General features: G+C 37.9%; 1 protein-coding gene and 1 pseudogene across 1 annotated transcript in view; both read left to right on the top strand.

Moving 5' to 3' along the window:
- The window catches only part of LOC113672267 (octopamine receptor beta-1R), a 165,633-nt gene that overhangs the window by 44,714 nt on the left and 99,610 nt on the right, over positions 1–21,309 (top strand). The gene's annotated exons all lie outside the window — the stretch shown is intronic.
- Positions 9,737–11,143, top strand: LOC149049289 (octopamine receptor beta-1R-like; annotated as a pseudogene).

Genomic DNA, 21,309 nt, shown 5'->3' with positions numbered 1-21,309 from the left:
TGAAATTAAAGTCTTCAAAAGTGTCACGACAAGCCTTCGCTCGAGTGAAATTTAATTTCCGTAAAACTCTGAAAAATAAAGAGATCCGATCAAACTGATTGTGGTTTTAGTATAGGTACATGAATGTCTTACAACACACGAGAAACAAGCGAAATCCGTGTCTCAAGCAAAATCGACCGGACCGCTCTTACAGAGGCACTCTCTTAACTCCTTTTAAATCCCTGGCCACAGGCAACAGCCATCCTTTAATTGTCGCGTATCATCACTAAACAACAACAAAAAAATAATAATAATGAAAAAGGCTCTTTTGAAAAAATGTTAATCGGCTCTCGGTCTACAACTTTCTTATTGAACAGCGGTGCTCATCACATAAAGTGCAGGTTTTGCGATAAAAACACCAAGAACTGCAGCTTTGCTAACTTTCCTCTACTATTTTAGAGCTTGTATAAATCCCTTTATTTACACTTTCACAAATGGTGCATTTCGAAAGCAATTTCAGAACCTGCTCTGTTGTCACCGTGAAAAGGCAAGAAATCTGCGAAATGTAGCTGCCTTAATTAATGAAAAGGAAATTACAAAACATGAGGGCGAAGCGAACGTACAAGTCTTGTAGATTTTAAAATTTCTGATATAACATCCTATCCGCTAAAAGTAGAAGGGAACGTAACTTGTGTAATGTTTCGCAGAAACATTCATGATATTTCCTGCTATAATTGTCGAATCAGTACAAACATATCCGAATACAGTAAGTTGGTAGAGTATATTCCTCAGTCGTACGCCAGATCTCTTTAAAGGAAAATTTTTAGTCATATATACATTGTATCAGAACCGAAACTACCAACACCCTTCCTTCCCATAGGAAAAAACAGAACCATGTAAATTCTACGTATAGGAAAATATATGAATGCGCACCTTTGATTAAACCCGTTTCACACTTGCAAAAAAAAGGTTTAATTAAACGGGATTTAGCGTGATGTAATTCACAAACGGAGAACTGAGAAACTTAATTTTCAATGATATTTAAGTTATTGCTGACTTGTATTCACTGTGCTAAACTTGAAGTCGACAGATGAGGCTTCTATGAAGAAAAGAATTTGAATCGTGAAATTAAGAGATCCTCGCAGCTAAGAACACTACTGAAACGAAAATTTGCACTGCGGTGGAAAGCCGCAGTGCAAATATGTGAATTTTCATATATCTAAAATCTTCATTCACTTGGATGTTTATTTGGACCCAATTCATTGACCAGCTCCCAGTTGGCTTGTTAGCTCAATTGGTAGAGCGCTGCACCGGTATCGCAGAGGTCATGGGTTCAAATCCCGTACGGGCCTGAATTTTTTTCAGGTCCTATTTACAACTACTCGTTTCAGTAGTGTTCTTAGCTGCGAGGATCTCTTAATTTCATCTTTCCACCGCAGTGCAAATATATGAATTTTCATATATCTAAAATCTTCAATTTGAATCGTGTTTAAACAGCTTGAAACATTTTAAAGCTTTGTTGTAAATGAGTTATTGGTTGCATGGGAATGAAATGATGAAGCAGTAAGCGAATTACAAAATTTGACGCAAACCTGCATCCCAAATATGCTTCCTCCTCAATAAACTCACAATCATTAGAATGAATAAACTGTTCCTCAAAAATCACTATCACTAATCTATTCATGATTTCCTGATGGAAATTAAAATTTCAAGTGTTAATTCATTTATTTATTTCAAAACCTCAAGCATCTATTTTGATCGTTGGGTGGCAACGGCTTTAAACTCTTAGCCCCTATCCATCGGATAAGGAGGCTCTATGAGAAGGTAAATATACTAAAAGGGAGAATTTCCACATTTAGTAAGTAATTTGACATAAATAAAAGATAAAGATGCACTTTACCAGCCTCAAAATGTATTTGTCCGCAAGGATCGTCGGCTATCAGAAAATTTAAAGTAAATTCAGTCATGATTCAGAAAAAAAACATTTTTCCTTTCACGCTCAGGAAAATGTTGATATTATGACCAGCCGCCTTACACGGGTCATTTTTATAACAAAGCACGCTATTTGAGACGACATGTTGCCGCTCCTACTTATTTTGTCTAAGTGTGAGCTTGAGTCTTGAAATAAATTTATCTCCTGAACTTTTCTTTACCTGGGGACATTTTTATTACGAAGGACGCTGTTTAAGACGGTACGTTGCTGCTTCAATCGAGTGAGTTTGTATAATGAAAATAAATAATGTAAATCAGAAATTTATCCGTGAATCCTAATGACATAGTTGTAAACCTTGACAAAATTCGTTCGGTAAGGAAGATTGATGACAAAGATCTTTGAGCTGTTCTCAACATTGTAAGGCTTGATAGGTGTTGTGTCCAAGCAAGCAAATTTAATATTCACAAAATTACGAGACAACCTAAAACAAATAACTTACACACACATGGCTCTTATTCGGCGCACGTCTAACCTTAAATATCGTCTCGAATATTAGCATTCGTAATTTGACAAGTGCATGACATTATAACATGGCTAGTAAATTTGTCTAATCAACGTCTAATGTGCACGCTCATGACGTCAGCAAACAGATCCCTCGAGAAGAAAAATTTTCTCCGCGATTTTTTACTTTGGGATTTTACTATTAAAAAACTGGTTAAGACTTTGGCGGCAATTTAAGCTAAACATGGAAACAAGATCCTTCACAGCGTAGCGAAATGTCTTCCTGCAACAAAATTATCAACGCGCTGAAGCGTAGCAGAGGGAATATTAATAACCCTTTTACAACATCTAAACCATTGAATTGAAAATGTTATAAAACAATTGGTTCGTACGTCAGCTGTGCGTTCATCGAGATATGAAGCAATTGGGAAGTTTGGAGAGCACGCAAGAAGCTAGAGTTGCTCTCGGTTATGCCTCGAGCAACTCTTACGCATCTTTCGTGCTCTCCAAACTTCACGCTGACGTAGGAACCACTTGTTGATTTTCACAAGTATGCCACTCCTTGACAGCTATGCTACAATAGGGATAAAGAAAACTTGTTTCACTTCACGTGTTCGTGAAAGACAAGCGGACAAAAACAAACTGAACGACAGTACTGAGCAGAAATAAGAAAATAAGCCACGCTCTTCAATGAATCGGAATCTCCTGCTCTGACTCGGAAATGGAAAGGAAGAATTTTTATCGTAGAATCTCTTTTTGTGGTTATCCCTGTGCACGCCAGCCTATCGCGTCCTATTTAAGTAAAAACAAACTTTTCGAAATGTTCAAAAGTTATTCATGGTCATATGATACAATGCTTATTGACTGAGTCAAGTCATACACAATCCCAATTTACACATATGAAGTTACCGCTTTTCCCAGGTGAGAAATCTTTGTTAAATACCGCAGTTTATATGATAACTTGCATTTATCAGTCAAACCCGCTGAATTTTCACAACTTCAGTGGTTTTCTTGCAAAATAATAGTTTTCTCAAGGGCTTGAGTGCTGTGTCGAATAATAGACGATTCATTCTTTTTATACCTCGCCTTTCAATTTACCACCTGCTACAAGTTACACGTGACAATAGGCCAGATATGTAGTTAATAAAAATGCTAATAATAATTAATAATAATAATAATAATTTTCTGGGGTTATCTTTCGATCAAAAAGACTAAGTATTTCGAAAACGACAAACTGATATGCACTACAGGAGAATAAAAAAATATTTTTTCTTGAAATTATAGTCAAACATACAGATGTTTCAGTCTTTTTTGCATTGTTTAGGCTTTCGTTCAGCAATTGTGTGACTTGCAGACGTCACTATGAGAAAGTTAAAAATACATTAAACGCTCTTAGCCCTTCCGTTGTTACCTTTAAAATGGGCATAGGCGTGGAAAGGCCTTTCTTACTCTGAAAATTTATATAAAATGAACAGAAATTGTGGTATTTAAAAGGAAAAAAGGCATTTTGCACTTAGAAGAACCTCAATTTGGATGAGGTAATCGTGAACTTTGGAGACAAAGTATTAATTAGCCAATTCAATATCGTTTAGGAGAAAATTTTCCTGTGGAATTAAGGTTAGTTACAAATAATATCTCTAGTAATCCTTTTTTCGCTTTTTAAACCTAATTTTTAGCTCTAAAAAAAGCCACTCTCTCTGCACTGTGACAGCTAGAGACTGGTAGAGTTAAAAGACGATAGTTCCAACCTTGCAAAGAAGTTTGACTGCCGTTAAGCTAAATACCGTGCCATATTCCTCGGTGATCTGACTTGTTTTCATCGAATCTCCGCGTAAGGTAAAGCTTTCTCTAGGTCTAATTAGAACTACCAGTGAATGCTTAAACTGGCAAAAACTTTCGCTTGGATCGCGGACAGTACACCATGATAATCGTTACAAACTCCTCGCATAAGAAAATCCGAAATACCTGACTAACTCACAGCAAGCTGACATAGTTTGAAGCTACACTGGTTTGCAGATTTAATGAATGTAACCGAAGAAGTTACAATTCATAGAGCCAACGTTTTGACACTCCTGTCTAGTGCCTTCATCAGGGGTGATCTAAACGCTGCAACAAGAGGTCCTTTTATATGATCACTAATTAGCGGCCTTTTTTCTGACGAGGTGGAAATAGGCGTCAGGAAGCAGACCGCCATCGTCACGATTTAAAGGAGCGTGGGCGGAGTTAATGTGCCAAGCCTCCACAACAAGCTGTTTCTTGAAGCAAGATTGGTCGATTCCTGTAAACTTTTTTTCGATTTTAGGCTTTTGAGTGCATTTTATAGTTTTTGGCGAGCAAAAAACAAACGAAATGGCGACCTTTGTTGCTAAGAATAGTGGTGGGGTGAAAAAGAAGCCGATGATAATCTTAAAAGAATTTTTTTTTCGTTTTAGTTTCAACAAACGGCGCCAGCGACTGGCAGGCGTGCAAGGATTCACACTAATATAACAGAACAACATTCGTTTTTCATAAAATTGTAATTTACAATCCTTAAACTTGAAAACAATCCGAAGATTCATTGAAAATATCACTTACTGCGAAGTGCTCGGAGTTTACAGATGTTCAAAAGCTTTTTCTGTTATGGCGTGAGATTGAGGACAAAATCGATCATTACGTTTCGTATCATGTATTTTTCCTGTGTGAAGCAACAAAAGATGCCGACGACTGACGAAATTACAAGTTAACACGAAAATCAAATGACACCTAAACAAACAATTTTAGCCATCGATTTTCAGGGAATTTTTACTCACACTGAATTCAGGCTAGACTGAAAACGCAAAAGAGTTTCAGAAACAGAATGACATCTCTTGACACTTCTTTATTCAGACATTGTTAAAATTCATCTTTTTAAGTCCATATGCATTGTTAACGATTTGTTGAGAGACAGGAGAATTTTCAAAATTTAGCTCGAAAGCTTGCATGGACAGCCTAAGTTTTCGATCGATTTCAATTCAAGCGAAATATTCAATCTCTAAAATAATTTATTGAGGCGACAAAAGTCCGAAGGAAGCCCTATAAATGATCGTCAATTTAAACTTAAATTAACGTCCTCTGTAACAGGAAAGACGTATGGATACGGAAAAAATATAAAAGCAATATGAATTGGCACCTTCAGCTGATATGTTCGATCCAAGCTTCATGAGAAGTAAATATGGAAACAATCTAGTGGAACTTTTCGGCAGACTGGTGTTAACGACAATAATAATAATAGTGATAATATTTACAATGATGAACAAAACGATGATTTTGTTTGTAATCACAAATTAGCAAAACAGGAACAAAGAAACAGAGAAAACAGGTTTGACGGCTTACGTCACTATCTTCAAACGTTAGCTTGTCATTTATACTTTTTCTAATTTGAATAAATTGTAAGTAGTTACTTGCGCCTACATAGAATAAAATGCTCATTGCATGTAGTGAGTATATGGATAGCTTATATCTGTGGAAGATTAAAAAAAAGTATCCTGTTTCCTTGCTTGGTGTTGGATAATCTTACAATTCGAGAAGACGAGACTTCGTTGGGTCACGCCGTTGAAACACTAAAAGTCAATAAATAAATGAACATATAAATGAATAACTAGATGAATACTTAGACAGTTCACAAACCCAGAGAGCGAATTCAAGGCGCGGATGATGTACTTTGCCGGGAAAGAGGAACAGCCATTATTTCCACTTTATTAATTTCCATCTCTGTTCATTTATTCGTTTATTCACTCACTCCTTCATTTGCTTCTTAATTTTTTATTTTATTTTTAGAAGGTTCTATGGGGCACTCCCCGGGGGTTGGCTCCCCCAGCTCGTGTTTGATCCCTGACGAATCTCTTTTACCTACAGGGGGTATCATCGAGTGACCAGCTCAATTCATTGTTGCCAGGATACTCACATATATACAACGGTATAATATGTACAGTTTTAAAATATTTACAATTCTATGTACAGCAATATTTACAACAAATGAAAGATGTCATTGAGCGGTTTATATGTACACACTATTTAGGGTTGTAGAGGTCAGGATTTATTCGGAGACCTGCCTACTTCGAAAAAAGTTTTTAACTTTTTCACAGCACCTGACCTCTCCTTTCTGGGCCAGGATGTGTTTTAACACGTTATCTTCCCGTAACACAGCAATACTTCTGGCCTCAGTGATCGCCCACGGCCTGCGTGACGATCCTGTGGAAGCGCCTAGACTGGAGTCATTTTCAAAGGGCAAGTCACCCTGTCTGGAAAATTGGGAAGCCCTGACACTGTTCTTTAATCATGCTGAAGTCTACCACGTGGCGCCTAACGTGGAGATCTGTCCTGCAGATGTTTCTGACCTCATGCTGCGTAGTGATCAGCAGCTTGTTTTTGAAGGGCTCTCCCGAGATGGAAATGGCTCTTACTATTATGACTCCTCTTCTGATGGTGATTGGTGAGGGCCCACTTCCACCGTGGAGTGACGAAGGGTGGACTTAAATCGCATGGCCTCGTCCGGCGAGCTGTCTTCCTCGTCCCCATCCTGCTGTATACTCCGTTTATTTTTTCAGAAGGGAGTGCACCCTGGCTCTCCTCTCCGCGTTGACTTGCAACACGAGATTTTGTCCACAGTTGCTTCATAGTGCTTCATGTGCTAGTGTACAAGCCGTTTCTCCGCCGCTGATAAGTCGAACGCCTAAAAGGAGTACATCTCACAAATACCGGTGGTCGTAACCCTCCTCTCAAGACGCACCTCTGCTGAATTAAAAATCTCAGTCACGCGCTTCCCGATGGTTTCGGGTTTGAAACATTGTTCATCGTCCTTACCGAACAAGTGGTCCTCTTTTTCCTGGAAAATTGTGGCCTAACATTACCCTTGTAAATTGACATGTACCTGTGCAGCGTCTCATCTGCCGGACCTTGGTGGCGTGTTGTCTTGTGATAGTTGAGAAGCAACGTCCACGCCTTTGTGACCAGACAGAAACGGCCTAGTCGAAACCCTTCATATGCGCGTTCTTCAGTGGCCCAGGTTGAGATGCATTTTGTAAGAGACAGGTTGCCAAGAGGTAATCTCTTTTCTGGAGATGGCATCCATGTCCATTGCCGAGCCCAAGGTTTTAAGAGCCTTTCTTGCCAGCACTGATGTTTCAAGGGACTTCATGTCCTCTGGGATTATTCGCTCATAGGCCTCGTTCACCTGTCTAGTGGCAGTTTCTGTGGCCAATCAACGATGCACCTTCCTAAGGTAATCGAGCAGTCTGTGTCTCAACTGACTAATTGCCTTTCAGTTTCCTTCACTCTAGCAAAAGAGTGTGAAGAAGAGGCTCTTCTGCATTAACCCTGCAAACATCTCTAATGACCTCAAGTTGGTCTTAATGGTATTGCCTCGAGATTATGCCTAACTAAGCTGAGAGGAGCAGTAGATATCCTAGATGTCTAGTGAGTTGTTCTTCAGAAGGCACTGGAAATCTCTCTCATTATGGTATAGGGTCTAAAAGACAGTGTGCACCTGTCTTGTGTGAATGAGTGCCTACTTTGAGGGTAGGCTACCACCCTTGACGTGCAGTAAATACTTGTAAAATTAACTCACAGGGTGTTACCGAACGCTCTTGTCCTGCATTGTCCCCAAAGCATAATACTAACTCAACCTCATCATGTCGACCTCCTCACCATCGCTGCTGGACTCTACAGAAGTCTCCTCTCCACCAGAACTCTCCTCTTCACCAGAGTCTCCTCTTCACCAGAACTCTCTCTTCACCAGAACTCTCCTCTTCACCAGAACTCTCCTCTTCAAAGCTCGCGTCTACCACATGTACATTGTGAACGCAACCACTCCTGTCCACCGCCCACACAACATCAACTTCACTATCCTAGTCTATCTCTCAGATACGACGAAAAACTTCACTACTCTCGTCCACCACCCGGACACCACCAATTCCACTACTCTCGTTCACACCCAGACATCACGAACTCTACTACTTTCATTCACCACCTGGACACCATCATCTCCACTACTCTTGTCCACCACCCAGACACCCCAAACTCCACAACTCTCGTCCGTCACTTGGACACAACCAACTCTAAACCTTTCGTCCACCACCCGGACACCATGAATTCCACTATTCTTGTCTGCCATCCGCACATCATGAACTCCACTATTGTCAACTGTCAGCCGCTCAGCATGAGCTCCGCTACTCTCCTCTGCCTCTTAGACACCGTGAACTCCACCGCTCTCTTCTGCCACCTGCACACCACCAACTCCAAACATTTTGTCCACTACCAGGTCACCATGAACTCCATTACTCTCGTCCACCACCCAGACATCATGAACTCCATTACTGTTGTCTGCCACTTGGACAGCAGGAATTCCACTACTCTCCTCTGCCACCCGCACACCACCGCCTCCAAACCTTTCGTTCACCACCCAGACACCATGAACTCCACTACTCTCTTCCACTAATCCACCACCCAGATACTATACACTCCAATACTCTCATCCGCCACCAAGACACCACAAAATCCACTACTCTTTTCTGCCACCTGAACACCATAAACTCCACTTCTGTTGTCCACCACCCGGACACCGTGAACTCCACTACTCTTGACCGCCACCCAGACACCTCCAGGACACGATACAACACGGCAATCTCTCAAAGCTTGGCTTTAGCAGTGCAGACGACATTCTTTGGCTCCAAAAGAATAGCCTAATTACTTTTGGAATAGTCTGCTGCCTCCACCGTTAATGGCTTCAAAGAGAGGCCACTTTTAATTTCGCTGAGCTGGTCTAAAATGGTCAGCCCACTCTTCGTGCATTCCGCCAGCATAGTTAGACCCATCGCTCTACCTGCAGCCTCCAGCTCCGTGAACACCCTCTGCTGTAGGTAAATGTCACTTGGAGTTATTCGCTTCAGCTTTTTTAGCTCAGCTTCAATATCTTCCAGCCACACTTCTTGGCTATCTCTTCACCCTCTCCATGCATGAACTTTTCCGCAGCGTGGAATCCAATTTTTGAAATCCATGGGGGAAACAGACGAAATTCAACCGACGAATGAAATTTAACTACGAAGTATAGACTTCAGCAACAGCGATGGAGAACCCTCTGCCATCTACGCAAAATCAACAACACATTCAAAAGAACTACCTTGGAAGTTAACGTAGTAAGTATCGGAAGGAGGAGGGATTATCTAATCCGTGAGTGCAGAGAAAGGAATCGGAAAGAAAGACAGATGTAAGAAAATAACATCATGGTCTTAGAAGTCTGCATATTTTTGGTTTCCCCGTGATGTCAAGTTCACCCACTTCATAACCCATTTCAGTGCCGCCGTTCAAAAAATGTAACCCCTTTATTTCATCTTGACCAACCTTTAACCAAGTTAAATATTTTGAACTTTTAACCAGGTTTCTAAAAGATAACTCAGTTAACTATCTTATTGCGGCCGCAGCCACCAGTTTAGTTATTGTATAATTTGTCCATCGATTTATTCAATCGAGTTATTTAATTATACGTTCTTAAATTATCAATTATTGATTAAACTTTTAGGTAGAAAGATGTCAAACCTAGACTTACCAAGCCGAAGCTTACCTGTTGTCATAACTGAGGCAAGTGTTTTTATTGCATTAAGCATCACCAGCATCATTGGAAACAGTCTGGTTTGTATAGCATCATACAGAAACCCAAACTTGCGATCAACTGTCAACCTGTACATCATTGCCATAGCAGTTATTGATTTGCTGTGTGCAACAGTAGAAATGCCGTTTGCTTCTGCAACGCTGATAATTGGAAGATGGGACTTCGGCGACACTGTTTGCCAGATTCAAGGTTTTCTTGATGTGTTCAACTTTAACGTAACCCCAGCAACCCTTGGTTTGACAGCGTTTAACCGTTACATGAAAATTGTGAAGACAAACCATTACAATAAGATTTTTTTCGACTCGCAGATCTAAGATGTGGCTGATTGGTTTGTGGCTTACCTTTGCACTTTATCTGATCATTACCCGAGTCACAAATTGGTTCCGAATTGAATTTAACCAAAGCTACGCAGTGTGCGCCTTTGCTTTCCCAACCAGTGAAAGTCAAATCGTTCATTATTGTATCACCGTGGGACTGTTTTTTATTTTACCGTTGTCTATCGGTATTTTTAGTTATTATAAGATACATCTTAAAACCCACGAACATCAACAGAATGTGGTCTCATCGCTACAAAACAGAAATGAAAATGGTGCAGTGAGAAGCTCAGTGAAAGAAACAAACATTAGTCGAGTGTTATTGTTCGTGGCCGCGGGATTTTTGTGTTGCTGGATACCAATGTGGGCACTTGTTCTCTGGTTTCGTTTTTCTCCCAAGACCAGCACAAGAATTACAGCCATGCTATCGGTGTTTTGCTTTTTTTTGGGCGCTTCAGTAAATCCTTTTATTTACGCTTTCACAAATGGTGAATTCCGAAGGGAATTTCGCAAAATGTTGTCTTCCTGCTGTCGAAAGGCAAGAATTGCTGATAACCAAGTCATTGAAAGGGAACAATAAGAAGCGAACTGTTAAGTCTTCTAGATTTTTTCAGACTAAGATCCTTTACAAAGGTCAAGAACAATTTTTTTCTTTTTGCTTCTTTTTTTATTGTTTGTCGTTTCAATAATTTTTGATGAATATTCTAGATTTGTTAAATAAAAGTCTGTCGACGACCTACTTAGAAAAGGCGTGCTAACTATTAGAAAAAGGTAATTAGAACAAGGATATTGAGCTGGTGAGTATTTGTATACTGGTCTTGATCCTTTGCCAAAAAGAGTGATCCCTCTGATAAAAGAAATTGTAATTGTTTGTTTTTGAAGTTTTAAAAGTGGTAAAAGTAACAACTTTTTTTAATTGTACAAGCCAAAATCAATCATGTTTTAACTTACGCTGAGATGAATGAAGCATTCGTGGCACTCTCATTACGCGCAGGATACAATTAGTGGAAACAATCCTGGAGTGAACAAAATCGTCGCTAGTTGAATATAGAACTGTTTTTAGCGATGAAGAGACTTTCAAGTAACTTATCAGACATGAATTACAAGATTTCTATTTACTTTGAGGAGTTGAAATTTTGTCGAAGACCTACTAAGGGGATGCGTGCAAACTGTTAAAAAAGAAAATTAGAACAGGGCTGTTGAGCTGGCGAGTATCGTGCCTAGTCTTGTTCCATTGTCGATAAAGGAGACCCCTCTGAAAGGAAAACAGTTAATTTATTATGTCTATCTTTTTCCTTTTCCATTCCATTTATCTTCCTTTTCCTTTTCTTTTTCCTTCTTTCAATCTACATTCTTCTCCAAATGATATGCTTTTTTATCGTTTCATAAGCTTCCACTTAAGGGTTGGGTGAAACTCCACATATCAATTCACTCATCAATTGCTTTCGCGAGAGTTAAACAGAGGCCTGGAAAATGCTGAGCAAACGTTGGTGGATTCACGAGTGTAAGAAGGCCGCTAGCTAAAAAAAACAATCGGTCATTAGTAGCTGCGTATTTTAGACTTATAGCAACAATTTTTTTTTGTCACTTGTTCCTTTGTAAGAAACAAACTAAAAAAGGAGTTGGTTTTGTACGTGTAGACACAGACAAGAGTACAGTACCCATTTTAAAATTTCTTATCAACTGACTTTGAAAAGTTTAGCGCAATTCGGAGTGTTACCACTGGAAATTATATAAACCCCTTTCAGAAAACTGGTTAGGTAATAGAACACATTTTTTTGTTAAATATATATTCCTTTTAACTATTATTTATTTTCAACTGATTAGGAAGACCTTTATTTATCTGTGTGTCTCTTGGTTTTCACTTAATTCAGGCTGAAATGACAGCAAGAATTAAGAGTTTTGGATATGCAACTTCATACTTCGACATTTGCTTCTCTGATACCATGACTGAAACCAACGAATAGCAAGCGTTTTGTAAAAATGCATTGAATAACATATACAAATCAACGTCTTCTGTTACAGAAAAAATATCAGGCAAGTAAGAATTTTGACACTTGCTTGTATGATAATATGAATGAAGGCAATGAATTGAAGAGCAAAAAAATCGGCGCCAGCAGCTGTTATCTTGAATCATAGCTATGTGTCAAGTGAAGTCAATGAAACTGAGTTTCTGACGGACTTATTCTGATGAAGATCAGACGGACCACAACAATGAAGAGTTTTAGATAGAGAGCGCAATTTTTCGACATGATAACATGACTGAAGACAACAAGCCGTAACGGTTTTGTTTATAAAACCTCTTAGTAAGTTTTTTTTTTTTTTCTTTTAAAGTTTTTAAATAAGTCATTTTTCGCTTATAGGTAAGGACAAACATATTTAGAGCTAAAGAATAGCAAAATTTAGTTGGAAAGCAAGCTTGGAGAAACTAAAACTTTCTCTATATTTCAATTTTATAAACAACGTTGGCAAATTGGCAGAAGTTGTTTCAAATTACCCCAACTTTAAGGAATTGTTTCCTTAACGTTCAAACAACCATTGGACTTAATGAGGTTAAAATCCATCGCATTTTGTTAGTGTGAGAGAGATTCGCTGGAAATGCATTTTTCGAGCTAATTTTAGCCTTATACCCCGGTGACTTGATGTGTGGGCTCAGATACCCCAAGGATTAGCCGGGAGCCCGAACTACTTTAGGTTCTTGACAACTGGGAAAATGCTGAGTGTGATTTTTACGCGAATTGACCATTGATTCATCCAGTCGTGACCTTCACAAACTGTGAAAGTTTGAAAGAAATCGGTGAAATGCTACGTGTCACGCCTGCCCGGTCCTTATGTGGACAGACTCTTAATTCACTTATACATTTACTTATTAGTTGTTTTTGAAGGTTTTAGTTTGTATAATCAGTTAGTAATATGTCAGACCTAGAGCTACCAATACGAAGCTTAGCTGCTGTCATAACTGAAGCAAGTGTATGTGTTGCTTTGAGCGTCACAAGCATCATTAGAAACAGACTGGTTTGTATAGCAGCATACAGAAACACAACACCGTAATCAACTACCAACCTCTGTATCATTGCTCTAGCAGTCAGCGATCTGCTATGTGGAATAGTGATAATGCCGCTAGCCTCTGTAACACTGATTATGGGAAGGTGGAACTTGAGCGATTCCGTATGCCAAATTCAAGGTTTTGTTCGTATATTCACGACTGACGTGATCCCCCCAGGCAACTCATGGTTTAATAGCGTTCAACCGATATGTAAAAATTGTGAAGACGAACCACTACAAAAACATTTTTTCGCCCCAAAGTTCTAAGATATGGTTGAGTTGCTTGTGGCTTTCCCCTGTACTTTACCTGTTCATTGCCCGAGTCACAAATAAGGCAAAATTTATCCGAAGTTATGCAATGTGTTCCTTTACTTACCAAGTAGAGAGAGTCAAATCGTTCATTATTGTATCGCTATCGGATTGCTACTTGTTTTACCATTAAGTATCGGCAGTTTTAGTTATTATAAGATATTTCTCAAATCCAATGAGCGTCAACATCATGTAGTCTCGTCGCTACAGATCAGGACTGAAAATGGTTCAGTTTCTGTTGCTGTTGTACGTGGTCGCAGGCTTTTTGTGTAGCGAGATACCAATTTGGGCACTTACACTCTGATTTCGATTTCCCTTTGAAACCTGCCCAAGAATTGCAGCTTTGTTAGCAACTTTCCTCGACTATTTTAGTGCTTCTATAAATCCTTTTATTTTTTGTTTTTTTTTTTGTTTTTTTTTTGTTTTTTTTTTGTTTTGTTTTTTTTATTCTGACCTTTCATTTACACAGTTACAATTTTACATTCATAAAATAGGTTAAAAATGATAACAATTCGATTTATTTAACAATCTTACGCAGTTACCCTATTTTCAGCTTAAGAAATTAAACTAATTAAACCAAGCAACATAACGTAAAAAAAAAGAGAGAAAAAACAGGACAGAAGGAAAATCGGCTTAAGATTTTTTAAATTATTAACCATTCCTTTTCATTTGAATATCCATTTCTTTTCAAAGAAGTTTTTCTTATTTGTTTTTCTTTCAATTTTATATTTGATAGCTATCTTGTTCTGATAACCTTTTGTTTTCTTTGGATGCTCCGATCCACATACCCTCAGTTTTTGTGCAGTTAATTTTAAGACCAGAAACGTCCTTAAAAACATCCAACAATTCAAACAAAGTTTTGGCCGAGTCCATATCCGAGAGCACTGCAGTAGTGTCATCCGCGTATTGCAAGAGCTTTGTTTCCTCATTCTCGATAGAAATTCCTTTTATATCTTTATTTTGACGAATGGCAATTGCAAGAGTTTCCACAACTGCTATCAACAGGTAAGGCGAGAGTGGATCACCTTGCCGGACACCTCGTTCAAGCACAAAATAATTTGAAGCAGTTCCATTATTTATGGTACAGCTCTGCATGTTTTTATAAAAAGTTTTAACCCATTTGAGAAAGTCTGGACCGAAATTAAAGGATTCAAGACATTTATAAAGAAAATCCCATTCTACACTATCAAAAGCCTTTTCAAAATCAATAAAAATCATTAGACCTGGAATATTCTCTTCAACAGTATAATCCATTACATCATAGATCGATCGGATCGTTTCGCCTATAAATCGATCTTTGACATATCCTGTTTGATTGTGATGAATAATCCCTGGTAACACATTTTTGATTCTCGAAGCGATTACTTTGGACATTATTTTTGCATCTACATTGACCAGAGAAATAGGACGCCAGTTTTCTAGGAATGTACGGTCTTTTCCTTTCTTCTCAATAAGAGTGATAACTGCTTGTTTTTGGGAAGAGGACATCTCACCTTTTTCAAAGCTTTTTCTAATGCCTCCTTTGCTTTGTTGAGTTCCTTTAGAAGAGTTTTTTCTTCCACATCTCTTTCTTTCGTTTTCTTTTTTGAGTGTAAAATAGCGGGATGTTTAATATTATATTTTATCCAATCCCAGGTTGAACGATCGTCTGACAGTACCTTTCGTTCTTTCTGCAGTCCAAATCGGGATCATTTCTGTGACACTATTTACGTACTCTTCGTCAACTAGCAGAGAACAGTTCATCTTCCAGTATCCGGAACCTTTTAGTTCGGTTTCTAGTTCTTCAATATCCAGAGTAATCGCATCATGATCTGCTCTGATAGCGGGAATTATACCAGTTGATTTTACGAGGTCATTTAAATTATTTGAAATTAACCAATAGTCTAAACGGCAAAAGATTTTGGGCGAGTTTTGGCTCCACGTATAACTTTTTACGTTTGGGTTTTTAATTCTCCATATGTCTACTAAATCAAGCTCATTTTGTAAACAATCAATACATTTCACAACCGATGTCCGTTGATTTAGATTGCCTCCTTTTTTGTCATAAGCTGGATTGAGAGGGCAGTTAAAATCGCCTCCCATAATTACCTTTTCCTCAGTGTCGAGATTTTCCTGTCTCAATATGACAAGTAGATTTTTTACGAATTCTATTTGATCTTTTTCTTTGTTTGGAGCATAAACATTTATTAAAACATACCTTGAATCTTTTATATCAGCTTTTAAAATTATATATCGTCCCATGGGGTCTAGGATTGTATGCTGTACTTTACAATCAAGACCATTTTTCATCAAAATTGCCACTCCACGTGAATTAGAGCCACCGTGACAGGCGATAAGCTCTCCGCCCCATTCATTCTTCCATCGAACAATTGTTTCAAGAGTAGAATGAGTTTCTTGTAGGAAGGTTATGTCTGCATTGCCCTTTCGGGACCAAGTAAAAATTCTTCTTCTTTTTTTAAAATTGCTAATGCCCTTCACATTAAGCGAAATCAGCTTAAAGACATCATACTTACGCGAAGTAACTCTGGGACGACAGAAGCTATCAATCAGCAGAACAAAAGCCACTAACAGACAATATAAATAAATGTAAATTACAAATGTAGGATATAAACAATTTAAAAGCGACAAGCGATTCGCTGTTGCTCAACCAAAATATATAATACAGATAAACCTGAAGGAAAAAAGTAAAGGAGAAAAACGAAAGGAGAAAAAGACAACGATACAAGTACTAATAATAACTAAAGTTGCTAAACACACAATATGAAAGTAAGTAAACAAAATAGGTTTGACGAGCGAGCGATCGAACAAGCATAATAATGGTGTAATGGTAAATCCTTTTATTTACACTTTCACAAATGGCGCATTTAGAAAGCAATTTAGAACCTGCTCTGTTGTCGCCGTGAAAAGGCAAGAAATCTGCGAAATGTAGCTGCCTTAATCAATGAAAAGGAAATTGCAAAACATGAGGGCGAAGCGAACGTACAAGTCTTGTAGATTTTCAAAGTTTCTGATGTAACATCCTATCCGCTAAAAGTAGAAGGGAACGTAACTTGTGTAATGTTTCGCAGAAATATTCATGATCTTTCCTGCTATAAATTGTCGAATTAGTACAAACATATCAGAATACAGTAGGTTGGTATTATTTATCGGTCGTATACCAGATCTCTTTAAAGGAAAATGTTTAATCATATATACACTGTATCAGAACCGAAACCACCAACACCCTTCCTTCCCATAGGAAAAAAAAACAGAACCAGGTAATTTCTACGTATAGGAAAATATATGAATGCGTACCTTTGATTAAGACCCCATTCATACTAGCAAAAAATGTTTAATTAAACGGGATTCAGCGTGATAAAATTCAGAAACGGAGAACTGAAAAACTGAACTCTCAATAAACTATCGCTGACTTGTAATTCATTGTGCTAAACTTGAAGTCGACAGATGTTTATTTAAGAAGCTTTATGAAGAAAATAGTGTTTAACAAAACAGCTTAGAACATTTCTAAGCTTTGCTGTGAGTGGGGTATTAGTTGCATGGGAATGAAATGATGAAGCAGTCGGCGAATTACAAAATTTGACGCAAACCTGCATTCCAAACATGCTTCCTCCTAAATAAACTCACAATCATTAGAATGAATAAACGGCTCCTCAAAAATCATTATCACTAATCTATTCATGACTTCCTAATAGCAGTTAAAATTTCAAGTGCTATATTAAAACCTCAAGCACCTTTTTTAATCGTTGAGTGGCAACGGCTTTAAACTCTTAGCCCCTATCCATCGGATAGTGAGGCTCTATGAGTAGGTAAATATACTAAAAGGGAGAATTTCCACATGTAATAAGTAATTTTACATAAATAAAAGATTAAGTTGCACTTTACCTGCCTCAAAATGTGTTATTAGTCCGCAAGGATCGTCGGCTATCAGAAAATTTAAAGTCAATTCAGTCACGATTTAGAAAAAAAAAATTTTTCCTTTCACGCACTCAGGAAAATGTTGATATTATGACGAGCCGCCTTACCCTGAACATTTTTATAACAAAAGTTGCCATTTGATGTAAGCGTAGGAAACCACGACGCGAAGCCAACCTCCCGCGTGTTTACATCAGGCTATGTAAACACGGAAACCATTTTACATTTCTTCATTATAAGATAGCTAGTAAATTTGTCTAATCAAATTTACTTGCGTGAGCGTGCTTCATATTCCTATTGTGCACGCTCATGACGTCAGCAAACAAATCCTTCGAGGAAAAAAATTTTCTCAGCGATTTTTTTTTACTTTGGGATTTTATTATTAAAAAACTGGTTAAGACTTCGGCGGCAATTTAAGCTAAACGTGGAAACAAGATCGTTTACAGCGTGGCGAAATAGCAGAGGGAATATCAACCCTTTTACAACATTTAAACCATTGGGTTGAAAACGTTATAAAACAACTGGTTCATACGTCAGCTGTGTGTTCATCGAGATATGAAGCACTTGGGAAGTTTGGAGAGCACACAAGAAGCTAGAGGTGCTCTCGGCTACGCCTCGAGCAACTCTTACGCATCTTTCGTGCCCTCCAAACTTTCCGCGTGCTTCATATCTCGATGAACGCACGCTGACGTATGAACCAATTGTTAATTTTCACAAGTATGCTACTCCTTGACAGCTATGTTACAATCGGGATAAAGAAAACTTGTTTCACTTCACGTGTTCGTGAAAGACAAAAACATAGACTGAATGACAGTAGTGAGCAGAAATGAGAAAATAAGCCACGCTCTTCTATGAATCGGAATCTCCTGCTCTGACTCGAAAAAGAAAAGAAATGATTTTTATCTTAGAATCTTTTTTTGTGGTTATCCCTGCGCACGCCAGCCTATCGCGTCCTATTTAAGTGAAAACAAACTTTTCGAAATGTTCAAAAGTTATTCATGGTCAAATGCTTATTGACTGCGTCAAGTCATTCATAATCCCAATTTACACACATGAAGTTACCGCTTTTCCCAGGTTAGAAATATTTGTTAAACACCGCAGTTTATATGATAATTTGGCCAGATATGTTACTAATAAAAATGCTGATGAAAATTCGCAATCAAGCTTACGAAAGTAAAGAATAATTTTCTGGGGTTATCTTTCGATCAAAAAGACTAAGTATTTCGAAAACGGCAAACTGATATGCACTTCAGCAGAATAAAACAGAATTTTTTTCTTGAAATCATAGTCAAACATACAGATGTTTCAGTCCCTTCCGCTGTTACCTTAAAAATGGGCATAGGCGTGGAAAGGCCTTTCCTACTCTGAAAGTTTATATAGAATGAAAAAAAATTGTGGTATTAAAAAGGAAAAAAGGCATTTTGCACTAAGAAAACCTCAATTTGGAAGAGGTAAACGTGAACTTTGGAGACAAAGTATTAATTAGCCACTTCAATACCGTTTTGGGGAAATTTTCCTATGGAATTAAGGTTAGTTAGAGATAGTTTCTCTAGTAATCCATTTTTCGCTTTTTAAACCTAATTTTTAGCTCTAAAAAAAGCCACACCCTCTGCACTGTGACAGCTAAAGACTGGTAGCATTAAAAGACAATAGTTCTAACCTTGCAAGGACGTTTGACCGCCGTTGAGCTATTATAAGTACCTTCCCATATTCTTCTGTGATCTGACATGTTTTCATCGAATCTCCGCGTAAGGTAAAGCTTTCACTAGGTCTAGGTCGGACAGTACACCGTGATAATCGTTACAAACTCCTCGCATAAGAAAACCCGAAATACCCAACTAACTCACAGCCAGCTGTTTCTTGAAGCAAATAAAATGAGAGCTTTAGAGTTCTTTTCTAACAATTTTGAGAAATTTGGTCGAGCTCTCTGACTCTTATCGTGAGACAAAGTTTGAAACAAACGGCGCCACAGATAAAATTTAGCAGCACATTCGTGACTTTATCAATCATCGAAGTGAGAGTATTATTTTTTTTCAAATTTTCTTAGTGCGGGAAACAGGGAGTGAAGTAATATTCTATCTCTCTCAAGTAGAGTGGTGAAACTTCACATATACATTTCTTTATCAATTGCTCTCGCCATCTTTGCGGAAAGTCATTAAACAACTTACCGAACTTTCTATGTATCATTTGACCATAATAGTAGCCAACTTGAGATGTTTGGAGAAGTGTGTTACTGAAAAAGTTTGTGAATCACTCGCCTCCTACTTGTGATTAACAACTTTTCGAGTGTTTTCCCAACGTTCTGAGTGGGGTATTATGCTAGTAAACCGACAGAAAGTGTGGTTTATTGCTTCTATAAAATAAACTTAAAATAAAACATATTATGTTTCAATTTTCTATGGGTTACCGATGCAATAAACGATAGGTTTTTGACCAATCTCGTTTATTTATAAAGCCTGATAACACAAAGGTCTGGGAAACGTTGAAATAAAAAAAGGTTGGATGAAGGAATGTATTCAGGCTTTAGGCAAAAACAATAATCCGCTAGTAGTTGTCTTTCAGACCTATTGCAAACGGCTTTCCCCCTCACCTGCAGCTGTCACTTTTTTATTTAACATAAGAATAAAAAAGGCGTTTATTTTGTACGTATTGGAAAAGACAAGTATAAAGCAAATAATAAAGAGGGTAAATTTCTAAACAAACTGTGGTGCTGCGACGGCGTGGAAAAGCTGACGTTTGACCGGCTTTAGGATCACCTCGCTCGATTCTGAGTATGAAAGCTTTAAGTTTTAAGTATGGGAGAATACGACAACTATTCAATAAAAAGATTACCTTTAACTTTAAACTGATTAAGAAAGCCTTTATTTATCCATGTTTCCATCTATTCACATTGAATGCAGGGTAGACTGAAAACGCAAAAGAGTTTCATAAATAGAATGACATATCTTGACACTTCCCTTAATGATGTCCCAACCGAAGGAAACAAATGATGACCGTTAAGTATACAATCCAACACGTTATTTTTCTTCAGTCAAATTTATTCAGACGTTGTCAAAATACATCTTTTTGAGCCCATATGCATTGTTAAAGATTTGTTGAGAGAGAGAGGAGAATTTTCAAAATTTAGTCAGAAAGCTTGCATGGACAGCCTAAGTTTTCGATCGATTTCAATTCAAGCGAAACGTTCAATTTATAAAATATTTTATTTAGGCGACAAAAGTCTGAAGGAAGCTCTATAAATGATCGTCAATTTTAAACTTAAATTATATATGCAAATTAACGTCCTCTTAACATGAAAAATATGAGGATACGGAAAAAATATGAAAGTAAGATGAATTGGCGCCTTCAGCTGATATGTTCCAAGCTTCATCAGAAGTAAATAAGGAAACAAACTAGTGGAACTTTTCGGCAGACTGATGTTCGAACGGAAATATCGAATAATTTTATTTTTCCGGTGAGAAATGACTTGCGGCTTGGTTTTACGGAAGACTTGGAAAAGCATGCTAAATAAAACACCTGCGTTTTACCGACAAAATTAAAAGAAAAGGTAGTGTGAGCTTCTCTTGCAATACAAACACTCTATTAGGCACGATTATTTAGCTGATAGAAATGCGTAGGCATTTTTCGAGTTACCAGTATGACGTTTTATATACAGTGTGTTCTTCCCTAGCCGTTAGAGTTGAAATATGAGG

Source organism: Pocillopora damicornis, chromosome 3 (assembly GCF_964200805.1).
Source record: "Pocillopora damicornis chromosome 3, jaPocDami1.2, whole genome shotgun sequence".
Classification (NCBI taxonomy): domain Eukaryota; kingdom Metazoa; phylum Cnidaria; class Anthozoa; order Scleractinia; family Pocilloporidae; genus Pocillopora; species Pocillopora damicornis.
Note: the sequence above shows the minus strand (reverse complement) of the source record. Positions and strands in the feature narration are given on the sequence as shown.